The 20,448-nt window shown below is 42.3% G+C and overlaps 1 protein-coding gene and 1 pseudogene across 1 annotated transcript in view; one reads left to right on the top strand and one right to left on the bottom strand.

The window, feature by feature from the left end:
• Window positions 1-20,448, top strand: part of Sh3gl2 (SH3 domain containing GRB2 like 2, endophilin A1) — a 175,455-nt gene that overhangs the window by 31,295 nt on the left and 123,712 nt on the right. The gene's annotated exons all lie outside the window — the stretch shown is intronic.
• On the bottom strand, window positions 1,504-18,601 carry Pgam1-ps6 (phosphoglycerate mutase 1, pseudogene 6; annotated as a pseudogene).

Consider the following 20,448-nt stretch of genomic DNA (forward strand, 5'->3'; position numbering starts at 1 on the left):
CAGGCTCCTGTTCACATTGCACATGTATGTGCTTGTCAGGTACTGTTGAGTTTTACTTTTTTTTTTACTTGTTGAAATTTTGAATGACTGGAACTTTGACAAGGCTCCCCTAGCTTGTCTTTTGGTGTATGTTTGTTTCATCCACACACAGCTGCCTCTTTTGAAATTAAAGGAAAATAACTTGGTGACAATGTCACAAATGGCTGACTCAAATTCATGGATTCATGTCATGGTTTATCAAATCTTTTCTTTCCCAGAAACTTGTGTATATAATGACAGACAGTGCTCATTATCTTGAAGAACATTAGGATGTTTCTTTCTCTTTAGCTCTTCTGCTGAAATCGCAATGGAGATGAGTTTGGGAGATTACTAGTATATAAACAATGAGAAAGATGTTTAGAAATGAAAGTTTGTTTTTTTTTCAAATTGGAATTTTTAAAGGATCTTCACATTCATATCTTCTTGCAGAAATCTATCAACGGAAACTTTAATGAACAGTTAACAGATCGGGCTCTTCCTCACCTAGTCTGGAAGCAACAAGCGTTTTGACTTTGACTCACTCTTCTCACGTGAAGTGAGAACTTGGGAGGGATGAGCTGCGTTATTTTAAGCTGCTGTGACATTCTCGAGGCAGAGGCTTATGAGAAACAGAGACCTGCAGTCAGGGAGTGTTGCTGAAGCTCTTGCGAGCCTTCATTATCCCTTGCATAGATGATTCAAAAGCAAATAAAATTATTTCACAAAGTACAGAGCAAAGGAGCTGTCAGCTGGGGCTGAAGTTAAATGTAGGTAGGAAGAGGAGGATTATTTCAGTAACAACAGGAAGCATAATTTAACCAGCAGTCTTAATGTTTAAATTGAAGAGTATTTTTCTCCTCTGAGTGTGTGAGAGTATGTGTTTATGTGTGTGTATGTGTGTACATATTACACTCACACAACACACACACACACAGACACACACACACACTTTTTTTTTTTGGTAAAAGTAAGTGTAACATGTAGACTTGGCATGATCAAACCCAACTTTCTGAGGGCATAGGTACCTTAGGGTCCGAGAGGAAGTATCTTTAAAATCACTATGCAACTTGCTCTTTGGAATGACTACAGCCCCCAGTTACCTAAGTGCAGAAGAGTGCTGGACAGGTTCCAGGGACGAAATTGGGCTGCAAGTGCTCTTCATTGGACATATCACAACAGAGTCCTTCTTGACCTCTTGCTAAGCAGACCTTTCTTTAGTGAAGGAAGAACCAAGAAAAACTATAAGTACTACCACTCAACTCTCTTGGTAAAAGGAGCCGTTCCTGGAAGTGGACCAGGAACCTATGGTGTTATCCTGACTGGATTCTATGAGGGGAATAGAAATAGGAGCCACAGGCCCTCATCTCCAACTCCAACTTCAACTTAAGATTCTAAAGATGTAGTCCGTGTGATGGGTGCTGGGGAAGGTGCTAGAGGCATGAACAGGCAGGGAGGTGCTCCTGGAATAGGCGTTGCTGCCTGCCTTCACTTTTTCACCTTTTCCTGAGCAGCCACAGCTTCCACGGTTTTCTGCAGTTTCCTCATTGCCTGGGCACTCCATGGGCTTGATGGGATTCAAGTTCTTGTCCAGTTTGTAGATGATGGGAATGCCCTTTGGCAGGCTCAGCTCTATGACATCCTCTTCTGAGAGACCCTCCAGATGCTTGACCATCCCCAAAGGCTGCTGCCTTGTAATAAACCCTTTCCCCTCCTTTATCTGGGGAACATTTTCTTCATTCTGGAAGGGCAGTGCTTTGCTATCGTATCCCCCAGGCTCTCACAGGAGAGCAGCTGCTCATCAGTAAGGTCTGCATACTGCGATTCTTCCTCATGTTGCTGTAGAAGGGATGATCAGCCTCCATCGAAGGTGGTGGGACATCCATCGATCACTTCCAGATCTTAACCTGTGTCTCACAGTACATGGCAGCAGTTTTTGCTTCATTGAGACCAATCAGACCCCATGGTGTTGCTCATTGGCAGCTACATCTGGTCAGTGGTAATGAGGACAGTCCAGAGGGTCTGGATTGCTCTCTTCTGCATGGAGGTAAAATTCACAGATAGCAAGTTCATAGCTAGCATCTCACAACACCCACCTGCTTGTGGCTTGTGCTGCACTTCACCTCCTAGTGGCCCTGGCTCAGGTAGATGATGTACCAGCTGTTTTCCAGCTTCCAGACTCTCTAGCCATGTGAGATCAGCACCAGCCTGGAGGCCACTATGGTTCCAGGCAGGGATACAGTAGCAACTGTTTCTTCTATCTTTATTGTGGGCTAGGGGTAAAAATTTAGGTTACCATGTTTGTGTAGCAAATACATTTACTTACAGAGCCATCTTTGGCCCTAAGTGTTCCGTAGTCTTAACAAGTGTGCACATAACTATCCAATAAAATATGTATATTTAGAGTTAAACAGCCTGATGTAATACAGATTTTAAGCCATTCTTAAGCTGGAATGGATAACTAAATGTTCTGTTTAATTGATATAGTGATGGACTGGGTGTTGAGTATATCATATGCTTTATAAATTGTAGAATGGTAATAATTGTACTCAATTTATATATAAGTGAAAAGGCTTTTTAACTGGACAAAAAGGGGAGAAATGTTGTGGTTTGCCCTGGAGTTATCTGTATTTTAATGCTAATTCCACTGCCCCAAGGACAGCTGCCTAGTCCGTACTCAGAACTCAGGTGACTTCACCAGAACCTTCTCCCCATTGAATTTGTAAAGTACAGGTGAGGGTCAGGTACAGGATAGAAGGAGGCCTGTCATTGGAGGAGAAGGAAGGATGGGCGGGAGAGAAGTTTGAAGAAAGAGGAGGAGACTAGAGAGAAAGGAAGAGACAGGAGAGAGAGGGGAGAAGCCATGGCAGGTGATGTTAAGATTCTGTTCTGTGTATTTACAGGTTGTTATCAATGTTCTTAAGGGATGGATGGTACCAGGCTTTGTATGTTTAAGTGGGCAATTATATCTTATCAATTGGATCTAAAAAAAAAAACAAAAAACAAAAAACAAACAAACAAAAAAACCCAAAAAACAAAACAAAACAAAACAAAACAAAAAAAAAAAAACCAAGTGTGCACATAAAACTCCACGAGGATGGCAGCATGGCTTTCATGATGATCATTTATATGTAAGCTATATCGTCATCTGGCTAGATACCTTATCACCCTAGGGGGTTATAAGAAAGATACTTGGATCCTCTTGGAGGCCTCAGCATGATTTATCACCGTTGTGTCCTCAAAGAATCACTTTTTAGCCCTGAAATCCCCAGATACATATCTTAGGGTTATTATTGCTGTGATAAAACATCACAACCAAAACAACTAGAAGAAGAATCTCGGGGGGATTTATTTGGATTACACTTGTATGTCACTGTTCCTGATCCAACCAAGTCAGAACAGGATCTCAAACATGGCCAGACCCTGGAGCCAGGAGGATGCGTAGGCCACTGGAGGTGCTACGTAATGACTTGCTTCCTATGGTTTGCTCAGCCTGCTTTCTTACAGAATCCAGGGCCATCAGCCCAACAGTGGCACCACCCATAATTGTCTGGCCCTCCCCCATCAGTCATTAATTAAGAAAATGCCCTATAAGATTTATCTTATGATATTTTCTTGAGGTTCTCTCCTCTCAAATGACTTTTGCTTGTATCAAACTGACACAAAGCTGTCCAGCACGATTGGCCTCTGAAGAAGCAGGCACTGCTGACAGTAGGCGTGTTGCCGAACCGCTAAGTGAAGGATGGAGTGCTTGGTTCCACTAAGTCACTGTCCTAGATCAACCTGTGTGTCACATTAGCACGTGTATCTGTCTGGGATATGCAACTGTGGGTGAGTACCATCCTTCCCCAGTCCATCACCTTTGGGAAATTGCACAAATATCAAAATGCACATGAAGGTCTGCCAGATAGCAAATGATAGTTTCCTTCCTTCATTATCACATTTAATTTTTAATGTTTTAAAGTAGATATCACATAATAATCATAAAAATTTTGCAAATTATAAAACTCTGTGTGTGTGTGTGTGTGTGTATGTGTATGTGTGTATATACACATAGTATATGTGTGCATGTGTGGGATGTGCCTTTGGGCTAGAAGTAGAAGTCAGAGGTTCTCTATTGCTCTTCACCTTAGATTTGGAGCCAGGATTTCTCATGGAACCTGGATCTTTCTGTATTGGCTAGACTGGTAAGCCAGCAGGTTCCTGAGATTCACTTGTGTCTGCAGTGCTGCGGTTACAGACACATACCACAACATCCAACTTTTACATGGATGCGGAGATCTGAACCCAGGTCTTCATGCTTGTGTAGGAAGTTCTCCACCTATAAAGCTATCACCATACATGGAAAATATCTGTTATCAATCTTTTGCTTCATAAAATTTAATTATCATTTTGGCATAGGGAAATAGACCCACGGAATATCTGATTTTAAGAGTGATACTAAGTAGATGATTAGCTTTCTAAAGCCCCTTCAAACCTGGTTTTGTTTTGTTTTGTTTTGTTTTTTTGTACTTAAAAAAGAGAGAGAAATATATCCTAAATTCTGTATATCTTGAATAATTCATGATTCTAGGAATATCTTCTTTTCATGGATAAACCTATATATACAATAGAAAACTGGCATATCAGAATATTCTTTTATCATTTTTGCTCTTGGTTGAAATTGTTCCTGGAAACTGAAATGTATCTTTTATTGAGCTGTGTTTGCTCCCATTCTCAGAGCGCTACAAGTTAATGGAAAAGGAAGGCCATTGAGTACTTCACTGGCTTCTTTTCCTTCTGGCTACAGTATACTCAGACACCTTGTATCCTTGAAGTGGTGCTTTTGGGAAGTCAGCGCTGTTGGCAGAGTGCTTCATTATTAAACTCATGATCTCACTGTGACATTGTCACAAAAGTTAGTGGATCCTTGAAACATGGAGTAAAAAAGCTGCCTCACAAAACGAGTTTGGGTAACTTTGGTCATTGAAGACTTCATTTTTCAGGGGTCTGGCCTCACTTTCTCTCTCACCACCATCAGGAAGAAGGCTGGGTGGTTGTGGCCTTGGCCTGGGTATTCAACAAGGAGGCACCAGAGATTTTTTGGCCTCCAGAAGTATTATCTAGTTGCTCCTCTCTCTGTGTCTATTGGGGAATTACAACAACAACTTGATTCTCTCACCCTTCTCCCAGTAATTATTTGTGATTCTTTAAGTTCTTCCCATGAACTGTTATTTCTCCACTGGAAACAGCCACATGGAATGGTCCGTATGTAATAATGACCATTTGGTAATTTGGTTAACGCCATCTCAAGGTGAGAGTGTGTGGTGGTACATCCCTCATCAGAAGAGCTGGAAGAGAAGGTGGATCTGTGACCCATCGGTTTAGAAATTCTGGATACCCAGTGGAAGCATTGTCTCTTTTTTTGTTCCTCAGGCCAACAAGAAGGACAAACACCCAGGAGTGCCCCTGATGTGGACTGCAGCTGCCTTGGCGGTTGTAGCTCTGCTCGGTGCTCAGCACCTAGGTTAGGTTATGAGTCATGGACACTAGTCAGCCTCTTGCTGCTGGACAATCTTCCCTGCTGTGCCCGGGGCTCATAGAAATGAACACTCTCAGATCCCACTTCAGATGTCAGCAGTCTTACTTGATGATTAATAAGTTCCAAAGGCTCTCTTATGTGTGTTAAGTTGGCAAAATACAGTTCTGAATGTAGATGCAAGAAGTCTTGCACCTGATTTATGTGCGGAGAGGAAGGAGAGCTGGCTGGGTATAAAAGTAATGAAGAGAGTACGTTTCATTTGTGGGTGTTAAGTATTAGCACGTTCTCCTTTTACTTACAAATACCTCAGTTTTAAGATACAATTAATGTACAATGTAATCTACCCACTTAGAACACTTGGTTTAAAATGAACAATTTAAGGGTGTTAAATATATTCACAGTCTTTGGCAAGCATCACTGCCATCCACCATCCCCTGCAGAACAGTTCTATTGCTTGAATAGAAACAATGTATCAGTTAGTAGTCATGCCATTTGCTCGTAACACCCACTAGATTCCTAGAAGCCCCAGACCATCAATTGACATTGAATGACTGCCTTTTTGTGAATTGGCTTTACTGTTTTATTTTAGTTACATGTATGTGTGCACCTGTGTATGGGTATGGGTATAGGGCAAGAACCTGTGGAGGCCAGAAAAAGTCATCTGATGTCCTAGAGTTAGAGTCCCAGGGGACTGGTGTAAGCTGCCTCACTTGGGTCTTGAGAACTGAACTCAGATCCCCTGGAAGAACACTGTGTGCTTTGAAACACTGGGCCACCTCTCCTGCTCCTCTTCTGGATAGTCTGTATGTGAATGCATTCTCTTAATACATGGTCCTTTGTGGGGGAGCTTTTCACGTGTCCCGTGTTTTCACCTATGTTGTGTAAAGATCTGAGCCTTCAGAAAACTGAGACCACAGTGTCATTATTATCATACTAATAAGAGTAGTTTAGATATGTGAATGCTCTTCTAAAGTGCACGGTTAGACTCTGAGAACTGCATGAGGTGGCAAGGACAACATTGAATGCATTCAGTTGAAGGAATGAAATGATAGTGATTTCCATTTTTTATTCTTTATGAAGTTTAGATGACATACTTTTCATCCACTTGCCCCACAAATCTAGTGGAAGGAAACCAGGTGAGGGAATTACTTGCTTTCCTGCTGGGAACTCTGCTTGTTATTTCAAAATATCCACCTGAAGTTGCTGGAAATTCAAAAGAGAAAATATTATGTTCAGATAAAGAACAGCCGTGGTTGGATTTTGGACAAGGAACCACACAATTGTCTTTCTTGCAAGCAGTCTGCTCACTACCAGTAGTTCCCAATATTTAGTAATGCCAAGAGCCCCAGAGAGAAGCATCAGTCATTCCCATTTTGTCTGTGCTTGCTTCTAATGATCCTCACTAGTCGAATAAAGACCAAGGTTTAGTCCTCCTTGGTACTTTCAAATTTTAAGCACTCTGTCCTACAGAGTATCTTTAGGTCTGTGTGTTGTGTTTCGAAAAAGTCATTTCACAATGTGTACAGTGTAAGGTGTCCAGAAAAATTACAGGGTCCTTTTGAAGTGCGCTCTCTCTCTCTCTCTCTCTCTCTCTCTCTCTCTCTCTCTCTCTCTCTCTCTTTAGCAACATGGAATTCCCCTCCCCCAGCTCCCAACTAAGTCTAAGTTACTCTTAATTGCCTATGCCTTATCTGGCAAGCCGCCTGGTAAATCAGATGAATGGCAACAATACCGGGATCTTGTGTGGCCTCTTTCTAAAGGGCTTTGTGCTTACTTGATGCTTTTTTCTCCCTTCCCCAATTTGCTGGTTAGACTCAATTATTTGGCTCTTTTTGAGAAGGCTCTGGGCAAAACGCCATTTATCTAGCTTTTCAACTTCAGGGGACATGTTTTCTTAACATTTTTTTGGGAAGTAAAGTTCTTTAACCTGGCTTTTTCCCCTAGATACTTTGAAGTGTTAGTCATTAGAAGTTTCTTCAATACTTTGGTTTTCAAAGTCTAGACAAAATTTCTTGGGACACGGGTTGCTGAAAATGCATATTTTCTGAAAAGAGAAAGATAAAATCTCTTGCTCTCTTAAAATTTTAAATTTGGCACTTCTAGTCAGATCTCTCCATTGGAGGAAATGAGAAAGCTTGATTGAACCCTAATGTCAAGGAAATTGACTTGGCTGGGCTTCAGAGAGTAGGAGGGGCTGGCCCAGTAAAGATCTGTGTCAGAGTGAACTGCACTGGAATCGGGACAGGGTAGTTATTTTCTTTAGTAGGGCGGACTCCGGGGAAAATCAGCGAGCATCCAGCATGGTGCTCTTATGTGTCAGCGTGTTGTGGACGTTTGATGTGCACTCCGGTGCAGTGTTATACTCTTGTGAGCTGTGTTTTACTGTTACTTCTGCTATAGCTGCCACTGCTTTGCATATGGAAAAGCCAAGGCCCAGAGTTCACTGTCTTCAAAGGGGGCTACGAAGGCTGTTGTGCTGCTGTTCTCTCCCACTACCGGGGTCTGTGTTCATTCTGCCTGTGCCATTAAAGGAGGCAGTTAATACAGTGGTGACATAACTGATGACACAGGTAGATATGTGTGAGAATATAAGACCTTTTAAGTGATGCACACTCAAAAGATGCCATTATGGCATTTCTACAGAGTGGACTTTTCTGCCAGTGGTCCTTCCTTCCAAGGAGGATGGATACTCCTCCACTCCCCAGGTCTCTTAAGATCTTAAGGCTGCTCTACTGTCACTGCTCTTAGCTTTTTCTGTCCTTGGCCCTTTGCAGTTACTGTGGACACTTGGGCCATGCGTTATATGCTCAGGAATCAAGTTAGTAGAGCAAACCAGCCACTGCTGATTATGTACCAGGTAAGGCCCCCTCAGCAGTATGAGGCTATGTGCCTTCCCTAAATCTGTTTGCAAAAAGTGCTTACTGAAAGCTTTTAGCAGTTCTTAAAATCATAAGAGTAGCTATCTAACTGATCTGTGTTTTTATGTCTAGAGTTTTTAAGACGTAGGACTCATTTGTCAATTTTCCCCATTTTTTATTTTTCCCTAATTAAAACATGTTTATTGTGAAAAATTTAATATTTAAATGGAAAACCAAGGAAACATTTGCCACAACAAAGAGATCGCCACCAATATACTTCTACATTTCTTTTTCCTAGAAAATTTAATATTTAACTCAGAAAGCAACATAAATATGTAGATAACTTTTCACTAGTTACTTAACAATTATTTTGCATCCTTTATTTTCCTTATGTCTTGGAAGATTATAGTACTATAAATAAGAAAATTAAAATCGAGGCTAAGTGGCTGGATCCCAGAGAACATTGTTGGGAATCATGGCCCGGAAGCTGGCTTTCTGCCTTCCCCAGGTCTTCCAACTTAGGCCCTTCATCAGTAGTAGTCATCTATCATTATATCTATCCCACAATAGCCTTGCCATTTGCAGAAAATATGCCTACTAAGCTACGTTGTGTATACTCCTGTGCTTAGCATGCCACTGCCATGTGTCTAACTCCCCGGTCATAACAGTAGCAACATCAGTACCAGCAGAGCAAGACCCACAGATGAAGGCAGGGAGACAGAGGAGACTCACAGTGAGACTTTGACTCTACTATTTCTTTCAGAAAGCCAACAACTGCATTTTGTCCCATTTCAAGGAAAGCATGGTAGAGAGGTTCAATCCAACTCCAGCTGATTGGTTGTACAAAAATTGTTTTAACAATTAGAATCAACAGGAGAAATGTCAAATTCCTTCTGCACTGAACTAAAGAAAGAAGTAGCTCTGTGTGTGTGTGTGTGTGTGTGTGTGTGTGTATGCGCATGTGCGCACATGTGTAGATAGTATTTTTAATTTTTGTAGAGGGGAGAAAGGAAAGGCTGTGGGGTTGGAGGATGTCATACATGATTGAACACAAACAACCATTAGATTATAAATCCTCATAACATCATAAAGAGAATAAATATTGCTACTGTTTTACTGTTTCATCAAAAGTATTCAAGTATTTTTCCTTTATTAGAAAAACGCACAAAGCTATCAGTTTTGACAATCACATTCATGATATAAGTTTTTTATTTATTTATTATTTATTTATTTATTCATGCTCATTTGGTTTGGTTTAAATTTTTGAGGCAGATTTTCTCTGTACAGCTCTATCTGTCCTGGAAATAGATCTGTAGACCAGACTGGCCTTGAACTCATGGAGATTAACCTGCTATTCCTCCCAAGTAGATCATTGCTTCTTAACGTTTTCAGTTTCTATGACTGATTAAAATTAATCTATGTACCTATTTTTAACTGTAATTTTATTTCTGAATGCATAATTGAAAAAGCGAGGCTTGGATGTTGATGGACTCACCAATTAAATGCTTGCTTGGGCTATTTTATTTTTAATCTTTTCTCACTTTTCACCTGTACTGTACACGATCCTGGTCATTCTCTGCGAGCACTCTCCCATCTCCTAATGAGCTATAGGAGCATTATGATTCCCTTCCCCTGGTTGGTGAATCCATGCATGCAGTATCGTGAGGTTTTCTTAAAAGATAGGAGAGGTGGTTTAAAATTTAGAATTTACAAAAAAAGATTGGATAGGAAACCAAAGTTCATTAAGTTTAAAAACCTCTGTAAAGAAATACTGGATGTGATTGGTGCAGTGCATTGGTAAAATAACCATTCGGTATTATGTGTAGGGTGTGTGTTCCATGCCGCACTTGTGTTGTACGTTGGGATCCATCAGCAGATGGCCTCTCTGCTGTCATATACTATTCCAACCGCGTGTCTATTGCCCATTTACCCTTCCCTACAGCCCCAGAGCAGATGCTGGTCTCCGTTGTCTCATTTAACTGGTAGGACTGGTGCACTGCAGTGATAGAAGTGGGCTCGCGGGCAGGCAGAGGATGAGGGGGCAGAACCAGGAGCTGAATCCTGGCAGAGGATAAACATTGATACAGAAGTCTGCACATGGGAAAGAAGAGGCGAAGGTAGCTAACAGTCCAGAAGTGGGCTGGAGAGGATTGGAATGAGGAGAAAGACTTCTCAAGAAAGATGGTCATACTTGCTGATCAGATGGACAAGGAGGAAACCCCAGGGTGAAGGTTGGGGCTACCTCAAGTGTTTGTGACACAATAACTTGAAACTCAGAGATGGGGGTTCTTGGGGTTTTCTGACCACAGAATGGTTCTTGTAAAATGTAATTTATGGAAAGGTTGTATAACTTTTAGATGTGTCAATTAAGTTTTAAGTGGTTACAGGAATGTGAGGATTTTAGTTGTATCGTTTGAATGCAATGTAAAATTAATGTGTAGAACCACAGCGATCAAAGAAAAACGAGGCTATCAACTGGAGAGTGGGCGTGGGTAGGATGGGTTAGAGAAGGATCCTTAGAAGGAGGGGGAAGTGATGTAATTCTATTTCAGTTAAAAACATACTAAAAAACCTTCAAAATGTTAGTGACGACACTGGAAAGATGGTTCAAGGGTTTAGAGGATCTGCTCTGAAGAGGAGCCAGGGTGGGTTCCCAGAACTCCTCTAAGAGAGCTCACCACTGTCTGTAACTCCAGCTCAGGGGACCCAACACCCTTCCTGGCCTCTGTCAACATTTCATGTAAGTGCAGTGTCCCACACATCGAACAAACACTAGAAGTAAAAACAACAAAAGACCCTCTAATCTTAAAATAATAATGACTTTAAACATTTGAATATCTATAGATGACTTTATAATGTATTTACATGCTTGTTTATATAATCAATAATCCATGAGAGGGGAACTATATCCATTTTTTGTTTTCTAAAGATAATTTTTCAGTGAATACCTTTATTCATAAAATATTTTTGTAGTTTAGGACTAGAATAAGTGATCATAGTGCATACAATAAAATTAGTCTGGGAGATTCTCATAATTTGTGTCTCTGAAATGTGTCACACACCACCAGTAGTTTGAATGTCCTCCTGAGGAGCTCTGTACACTTTAATCCACTTGCTGCTTTTTGTTACACCCCATAGCTGTAGCTACATGATGTCTTATGTATCCTGCTTTTATTTAATTGAACTCAGTACCTGATTTACACAGACTATTGCCAAGGAGTGTCAGGGCTATAATCAGGTAGGAAAGGGGAGACCATGGTCATTGCTCCTTTCCTTTGCCTGAAGTCTTCCTGCCAGGGATATTTTGAGTTATTTGAGGTTCTCTACCTATGAATGGTTATAGTATAGGGACTCTGGGACTAGCATGCCTGTTTCTCAAAAAATACTTACATGTGGTACATTGTAGAGAATTAAAGCCACAGTTTGAGTAATTTGGGATGAAAGTATTTTTTCCTTAAAACTATGTGGTGATCCACCTGGGACAGGTGAGGTCATGAGTCTTGGAGGAGAACCTACCACCTCCAGTTCAGTCAAGGGATTAGCGGGATCCCTAACTGCATTCTAAATATCTATCTTTGTAGTCAAAGATAAGTGCAGCTTTCACACCTCATCAGGAAACTTCTCTTTGCAACAGGAGACCATTATGGAAAACTACACCTGGTCAAAACCCAGAGAAGTGGTGATCATGGAGTACCAGCCTTAGCAGACACATCTACCGCACAACTGCTGCACCTCAGGCTCAGGGAAGATTGAGGAAGAGAGGACAGGAAGGTTTTAAGAGCCAGAGGACCAGGTGTGAAATAGTGTTTTGTAGAAATGAAAAGGAAGCTTCATCCATGATAACCCAAAAACTATGGCTGCATAAGCAAGACATGAAGAAGAACACTAGTAGACATGCCAGCCTAGAAGGGAGAAATCGTCTGTAGACCGAGAACTACAGGCAACTAAGAAATGGTCTTCTCCAGGCAGTATCCCCTTAACTGGTTACCCAATAACAAGTAGTCAGCCCTGATTTCACACCCCCATAGTCACCCTCCCATCCCATTCCACTAAAGGACATGAATGAGCTGCTGGCATTGATTTATTTAGGTATGTGCCGAGGTGTGTGTGTGTGTGTGCGTGCGTGCGTGTGTGTGTGTGTGTGTGTGTGTGTGTGTGTGTGTGTGTAAAACAGCAGTGACTTAAAGGAAAGAAGGCCATGGATTTCACGGGGAGCAAGGGAGGGGCTGGAGTAAGGAAAGAGAAGAGGGAAATAATACCATTATATTTTAGTTAAAACCAAACTGGTCATTTGGGACAAAAATGGGATGACTTTGGCCTGGAGGTTTGCCAGTTGTTTACTTTGTTTTCTACTTTGCTATGTAAAACTTTTTTACATATGGTTTTTGTATGGTTTTTGTAAAACCATTCATTTTTTAAATAACTTCCATTTTGGTTTTTCATAACCAATGACGTATTTTACATAAATTCTTGAAGTTAATGATTCTTCCATCGTTTGATCTCAGATGTGAACTTTGAATGTAAAAATGTAAAGTTGGACAAACTACCACCATCTGTGTGCCCACTTCCTGGTAACCTTCTAATGAACATTATGAATTGTCTTGAAAGTGTATTGTTCAGAGAGTCATTATTAGCCTGGTTACTTGCCAGGGTGACACATTAGCACAGAGTTTGTCCTCCATCTGCTTCTTCCCACAATCCCCCCAAACAGTCATCAAGGAGGAGAATTGCAGTATGCAAATAAGCCATCTGCAGTTGCCAAATGGGGTGGGGGATAGCTTCCAGTTTTAGGCAGAAATCTGTCAGGAGTTGGTAGTAATTTCATCAGCCTTCCTAAAAGGGGAGGGACTTTTGAGAAGTAACAGGACTGAAAAGCTCCCCATGGCAAAAAGGATATTCTAATGGGATACCCTGGGCACTTGTAACAAATCTGTTTCTACATCGCAACATGTTCCATTTGAGGTGTCATACTTGATCCTTTTAATCCTGAAACAAAGTTAGAGGGAGGGGAGAAGATACCAAGTGCAATGTTTAGAAGAATCCTGTTGGGGATTTAATATACCAGTCTCACTGTCCTGTTACACCCAGCTCTGTGGGCTCTCCTGTAACATTGGGCGCTTCTGAGTGAATGAGAAGGAAGACTTGGGTTTCACGGAAGGAACAGCCTCAAGAGGCCACTCACTATGATTGGATTTCGGTGGATTCTAGTCTAGGTGCCCTGTACTGCTTTGTGGCCGAGCCGAATCGGTGGTGAAGGGTTCTGGCAAGCCATGCATCTTTTGCCTGCTGTCTCTGACAGTTCCTTACCAGCGTTGCTCTATGTAGCATTTCCCAGATGCTGCCGACAGTGTGTGAAAGGTGGGGAGAGAGCAGTTCCATTTCATAGGGAGGGAAGTAAGGAGAGAGAGAGAATACCTTTGCAGCAGCGAAGCAGCCGGTAAGGAGGTGAGTCAGCTCCTCACTGGAGCCCCCTCTCTCAGCTTGGTATTCCTCACTGTGGTCCATGAGCCTGGAAGACAGGGGAACATAGGTGGGACCTGGAACTATCTTGGGGTTGAGAAATGGGTGGGGATGGGAAGGAAAGGAGACTTTGACTCAGTTTCCTATTTGTGATTTCACAGAACATATCAACGGATAGTACTTAGAAAGTGAAAGGGAGGCTGAGGTCACTCTGGGGAGCTTGTCCCAGGAAGTCAGTCTTAAACCTTCAGATCCTCCCCAGGCAATGGGAGAAAACTGTACTAAGCAGCTGTCCAGCTGCCCGTGGTCACCGAGCAGTGCAGAAGAGCGCCTGCCTCCCGCCCTGTGTTCTGAGCTTCTTCCTCTGTGCTCCCCTGCTTGAACTAATGGGCTGTCAGGTGCCAGGGATGAGGAAATGGCCTCTTGAATCTGGTGGTGCTTCCCATAGGGTGGCTCTGGCCATGGAACACAGCAGATGGCTTCTTCAGGACACTGTTTGTGTGCTCAGCAGGTGCAGGTCTGGGCTGGGTTCTGATCTCTACCTAACACCTGTTCCTTTTCTGCCCCCATATGTCGAGGGACTCTCAGTCCATGTCAGTATTTTCAATTTGCTGTGGCCTCGGGTCATGGTTAGGAATGAATAGAGGGAGGTGAAGAGAGATGGGGGTTTTATGACCAGTGAAGATGGCCTAAAATTAGAAAGCTACTCCTACCACCACCAAGGCCTCAGTGGACCTTGTCTGGCTTCAGGTGCGGCCTAGTTGGGGTGTCCTCCATTTGTGTATTTCCTGTTTTGTGTTCGTTTGTTATATTGTTAAAGGTTTACACTCATGGGCCGTTCACGTGGCAGTAAGGATTCATCTTCTCTTTCCTCTCATCCCTTCCCTTCTCCTCCTTTTCTTTCTGTTTCTCTTTCCTCCTCTTTCTCCCAGGCAGAGGATGCAGCTCAGCAACAGAGTGCTAGACCAGCCCCACACTGGTTCTCGGAACTCAGGAGGAGGGAAGGCAGAGCAGTAGATAGAAATCTAGTGTAACTAAGGCCTGGCATATCCCAGCATACCTCTGCCAGTAACCAAAGCATGGCTCAGGGCTCCTGATTCAGGAGTTCCTAAGAAGCTCAAGGATGCCTCGGAAAGAGGTAAAGTGTTAGGAGTGAGGTCCATTGAGAGAGGGCTTCCCTAGACTTCTGCATATTCTTCCTCAGATGTTTTTGCTAGGGTATGGCCTCCGTTGATTTCCTCACCTTTCTGTGGGTTGTCTTTGTCTCCTGGCGCCTTCATGGACTTCTGAGCCTTTAACTATGGAAGAGGCCAGGGAGAAGAAAGGCCTTGAGAACAGCCTCTCTTTCCTTTACAATTTTGGGGTCCGCTTCCCTTCTATACCTGCAGAAGGCAGGACAGCAGCTGTGGCTTTCACTTCAGGTCAGGCCCAGAATCAGCTGATTCCCTAGATGAACCTGCAAGGTACTAAATGACCAAATAACACATTTCAGATATTAAACAAAAAGCCAGGGACTCTAAGTCTGCCAGGATCCATAGCCAGCATTCTTTCCATGCGCCCAGGTACAAAAATATCAGCTCTCAGTCTTCTTTTTCTGTCCCTTTTCCTTCTTTGTTTGTTTGTTTATTTTTGTTTTTGTTTTCCCATGAGGCACGCGGATGCATGCCTACATGCTTGTGTGTTTGGGAACCGCCTTCTACCTTGTTGGGGGTAGGGTCGTTTTACTGTTTTACTGACTGGTACTGTTTCTCAGTCAGGCTAGCTGTCCTGCCACTTCCCAGCATTCCTGCCTCTGCCATGCATTTCCCTGTAGGAAGAGTAGCATTTCATAGTGTGCTACGTTAGGCTTTACATGGGTTCTGAGACTTGAACTCATGTCTTTGTGCTCATGTAGAAACACTTTTACCTTCTGAGCCATCTCCCCACTCGCTCAGGTTTCCTAAGACTTACCAAGATTTGAGGCTGGAAGGAAGAGGAGTAGTTTGGGCTTTGGGGAGTAATGGCAGAGCCACCGACATTACCCAAACATTATTCCTGGTCCAGCTCAGAGCTCTTTTTGACAGAGGGCCCGCAACTGTGACTTTTTTAACAGTAGTCACCCAGGGAGAAAGAAGAGTGCTGGATGTGAAGCGTTAGCAGGCACGCCCCATCTGCTTTACAAGCAAAGTAATTAGATTCCTCATAATTACAGGGTGTTTTAGATGTGGTCATATTGGCATGGGACACTTTATTTTTAATTTTGAGTGTATAATTTGTCTGTCATAATGTGAATGCCATCAATTAAAGAATGAACCGCAGTGAGCTGTGCTGTGCTGGCGTTCTGAAAAGGTGTTTATTATGATCTTACCATGACCCTTCCTCCCTCTGCTGTAAGTATGTAAACGAAGAATAAAACCCAGGCAGACCTCCCGAAGCAGAGGTTCCCTGGCTTGTGCAGAAGATGCTTGCTGTGCACAGTGGCTCTGTGGCTTGTGTGAGGATGGGAACTATTATTAGAGAGTCAGTGCTCGAGGGACCTAGTAATGTGACCAGGGACTTCGAAGAGCCGCTCGGGCCTCTTCACGTCTTGAGTTTTGGACTCTGCTGTTACTCATGCTGGTTATGAAGATGAATATACAAGAATCGAAGAGCTTCAAGTGCCCCACTGCGGAAGTAATGTCTCTGCAAGGTAGCATTCCTCAGAAACCCAGTTCCTTATATGAAACCTGATCGTGTTGTTCAAAATGATAGGTTGTATTTAAACTGATCCCAAGTGGACTAAATGTTTGCCATTGTTTCCAGCACATTTTAGAAAAATGTAGAATCTTTCTCTTGACTCCCTCACTTCCTTAAATGCCCCAATCTAAACAGAACCTTACAAGTAGTTAGGAATAGGGACATTAATGAGTTCCTCAAAGTTAAACCACTTACAAGTGATTGCCCTTGTAAAGCTGGCTACCTCACTTTAGTATGGGCTAGCCTCAAGCTCATCTGCCTGTGTTGAATTTGTATAACTTTGGGTTCCTCCCTAGCAGCAGCTAACTATGGTTTGAAGTCAAAACTTCAAATGTTTTGGCTGCTGTGATGATGTTAAGATGAACACATTTAAAGTGTAGCCTGGCTCTGCTGGAGGCCTTACCCAGCAGGCGTGAGGCTCTGGTCTCTCTGGGTTGCTGCTTTACTCATTTTTCTCCTTTGTTTTTAATGGGTAGCTTTAGTTTGAAAAATTTGGGTAGATTTGCCCTGTTCAGATTGCATGCTGGGCACTACCCATTAGTGGCGTTGTCCTGCCAGCTGCCCCTTTATGTATCTCTAGTGGGAAACAAGGCTGTGTGTAGGTTGCCAGCTAGGGATTGATCTCAGATCCAATTCCATCAGAGAAGCTTTAGTATTTTTAGAAGCAACACTCACCCAAACGCAACATATGGTGATATGTAATGCTGTGTATAAAAATCCATGTTTTAATTAACTTCTAGAAAATTAAATTGCCTTTTCTCCCTCCGTCCATCAAGCTGCATGAAGCTGCATCAGAGTTCAGGATGTGGCCTTCATGGAAGATTCAGAGACAAGCTGGGATGTTGGCCTTTGAAACCGTGTGGCAGGCATTGGGGTAGCTGGGAACCAGGAGGCTTGGGTTGGCATGGCATATCCTATCCAAGCCTATTCATCCAGTGTTTCTGTCTCTTGATGGTGAGCTCCAAAGCAATGGTGTTGGGTGATCTTGACATAGCATTGAGTTTTAATTTTAGTAGTCTTATAGCTTCACGATGGTGTTTCTGAGTCTCTCTCCCGAAATTCTAACGTTAGAGCTCTGTAGTGTAGGTAGTTTTGCAGCATAGTTGGGGAAATCCAGAGGACCAAGATACTGCCGTTGGCAGTCTCACTGCATCCTTGCCAGCTCCCGAGGATGTCTTGCTTTGTATTTAGAGAGAATCTGCTTGCCCTAAGCCTTTCTTTCACGACCATCCTGTGATTGATGGCCAACTTTCAACTCATTTTCTTCATTCCCTGTGTTCACGGTGGCTCTGTCTAGTAGACACTAGCAGAGACCTGTTCATATAAACTCTGGCTTTCAGGAGCTTTCTCCAATATTGCTTTTTTCATATGTTCTGCAGTCTCTTATACGACTGCTTAAAGTGTGGTTTCAAGCCATCTACTATGGAGTCACATGGAGATCCAAAGAAAAGAGCAAAGTTCTTGTAGCCAGTTCTTTCAAATGAGACATAAAAATGTTCATTGTTTTGGGTGAGGTTTCCAGATGATTTCCTCTGGTTGATTTGTTGTTGTTGTTTTGAACTTAGCTTTTTAAAAATCTGGATCTTACTATGCCGCCCAGGCTAGCTTTAAATTTGCCTCAGAACCAATGTCTTTGGGAATTGGGGATATAGCTTTGTTCACATTCTGAGGATCTAATATGTAACTCAGATTTAATGAGTATTTTTGAGCAAATGAATTAACAAATAAGTGGATGAACTTTTGGTAAAAACTGGAAAGCCATGAAATAGCCTTTCCAGTTAGTGGCAGTAAGACTCTGAATATTTAATTAATGGGTGAATAGCTCTGATAACAGAGCTGTATGCGATTAATTTACTTTCCAAATTTCTTACCTTCCTTTAAGATTCTTTAAGATTTTGCACCTGTGGTAAACATTTAGGAAGCACAGGACTTGTATCCTGTGCCTACTGGGCCACTCAGCCACTAAGCTGAGCTCACCCTGTGTTAGACGGTTACTGACGTTGTACTGAGCATTTCTGAATGTGCCACTCATTGTTCATGGGTGTTTTGACGTTGTGCTTGAATGCACTCCTCTTCTGTGCGAAGCTCACAGCCGAGCATAGACATGGGGTGTCACGTGACCTGGCTAGAAAGGGCAAAATGTGGAAAGTTATGTAGAAAGCAGAAGACACCTCTAGTTCCTTTTCCTTCTTGTTTTAAGACCATCGCAGTTGTGGTATAACCCCTGGACCCGCAAACCCTATGGAATAATGACACAGCCTTAGGAATTCTGAATCCTGAGTCATGTAGGGTTTTTGAGGCCCAGTCTCTGCAGGGTGACTCCAGGCCAGGGAGGAGTTCTCTATTAATGGCTGTTTCATATATATTGGTTAAAGGATTGGGACACTCTAATTGTTTAGGAACTTGCCTATTCTATGTGTGGATATAGTCAGACTGATGGGGAGGAAAGATAAGTAGCGAATGACTTCATATGTGACCTTTGAGAGTAGACGAAATGTCTAGAGTCTGTGCCTGCTGCCTGATGCTTTGGCTATGGTTGGAGCTCTGACTTGGAGATAATGATTCTGTGGAAGGTGAACGGTGGAGCCATTTCTGGCCTTCACTGTTAGAAGCTGTTCAGCTAATGAAGTGAGTCTCAAAAGTGTGAGCCACACACATGGTTAGCTGTGTGATGTGCATGTAGCAGATTCATCACTCTTCTGTGGTTTTTGGCAGTACATTTTGTTTTCAAAAAAGAGAAAAGAAAGTAACATGTGGTATTTGGCAATCCATTCTTCAGAAATGAGGATCCAGCTCTGTCAACTTAGAATTCACTATGTGCCTCCTGAATACAGTCAGTATTTATGTGTTCCTAGCCTACTTTGTCTAGTCTTTTGTCTCTGATGGAGTTTCACGTGTCATTTGATCTTGGAGGCTTCTTCCAGCTTTCATAGAATCTGATATAGAATCTGATAACAGGCTTTGTTTTCTGAGTAGAAAATCAATTCAATTAAAACTACATCTCCCCCCCCCCCTTTAGACTTCATACCTACCATAGATTCCTAATTTCTTTCTTTGAAATTTAGTTTCCTATCCCAGTCTTCTTTCATACATTTTTTTTTGGAAATGTACTTTGCATTTTGAAATGCTATAGAAAGGTTCTGTACATCAGGGGATAGGTCATCTCTTCGATGCTAGGTTAGTTCTTTGTATTAGAAAGCTAGGCTAACTGCATTTTCTTAACTGCTGTGGTATTTTCTGTGTTGAGGTAGTCTGTGAACTTGGTTCCTCTCAGGTTTCTGAGCAGTAGCAATGGCCATAGTGTTATAGTTTAGCTATGAATTCTATGATAAAAATGTTCCTGTATTGAAGGGTTGTGTCCCAGTTAGTGAGGAGATTAGATCAGGAGGGTGCTAACTTCATTGGTATATCGATAACTTATTGGTACATTTATAATCAGTGGACTGTTAGGAGTTGGCCAAGGAGGAGGAAATAGGTTACTTCCATATGGCTTTTCCAAACATCTTTGGTGTTAGTTATCCCTCTCCAAACCCTTTTTCAACTCTGCCCTCCCATCCTTCTAGGCACATAAATCTCCCTCCCCTTAATTCTCCTTTTCCATTATGAGGGAAACAAACCTTCCGTTTTTATAGTTGGTTTACATAGGGATATTGTCACAGAGAGAAAAAAGTGACTAATATTCATACTAAGAAATATGCTTGTTTAAGAGAGTGGAGAGACGCTAGGTTCCATGGCTCACATGACCTCTGAACTGAAGCCATAGTTAATTACAGACTTTCCCATCGGTAATGGTATGGTAAGGTGGATATGAAGGAAATACCAAATTGTCTCCTGGCATTCCTTAACTCATCAGTGAGAGAATTGTAGTAAGGCACCACC

Source organism: Rattus norvegicus, chromosome 5, assembly GCF_036323735.1.
Source record: "Rattus norvegicus strain BN/NHsdMcwi chromosome 5, GRCr8, whole genome shotgun sequence".
Lineage (NCBI taxonomy): Eukaryota > Metazoa > Chordata > Mammalia > Rodentia > Muridae > Rattus > Rattus norvegicus.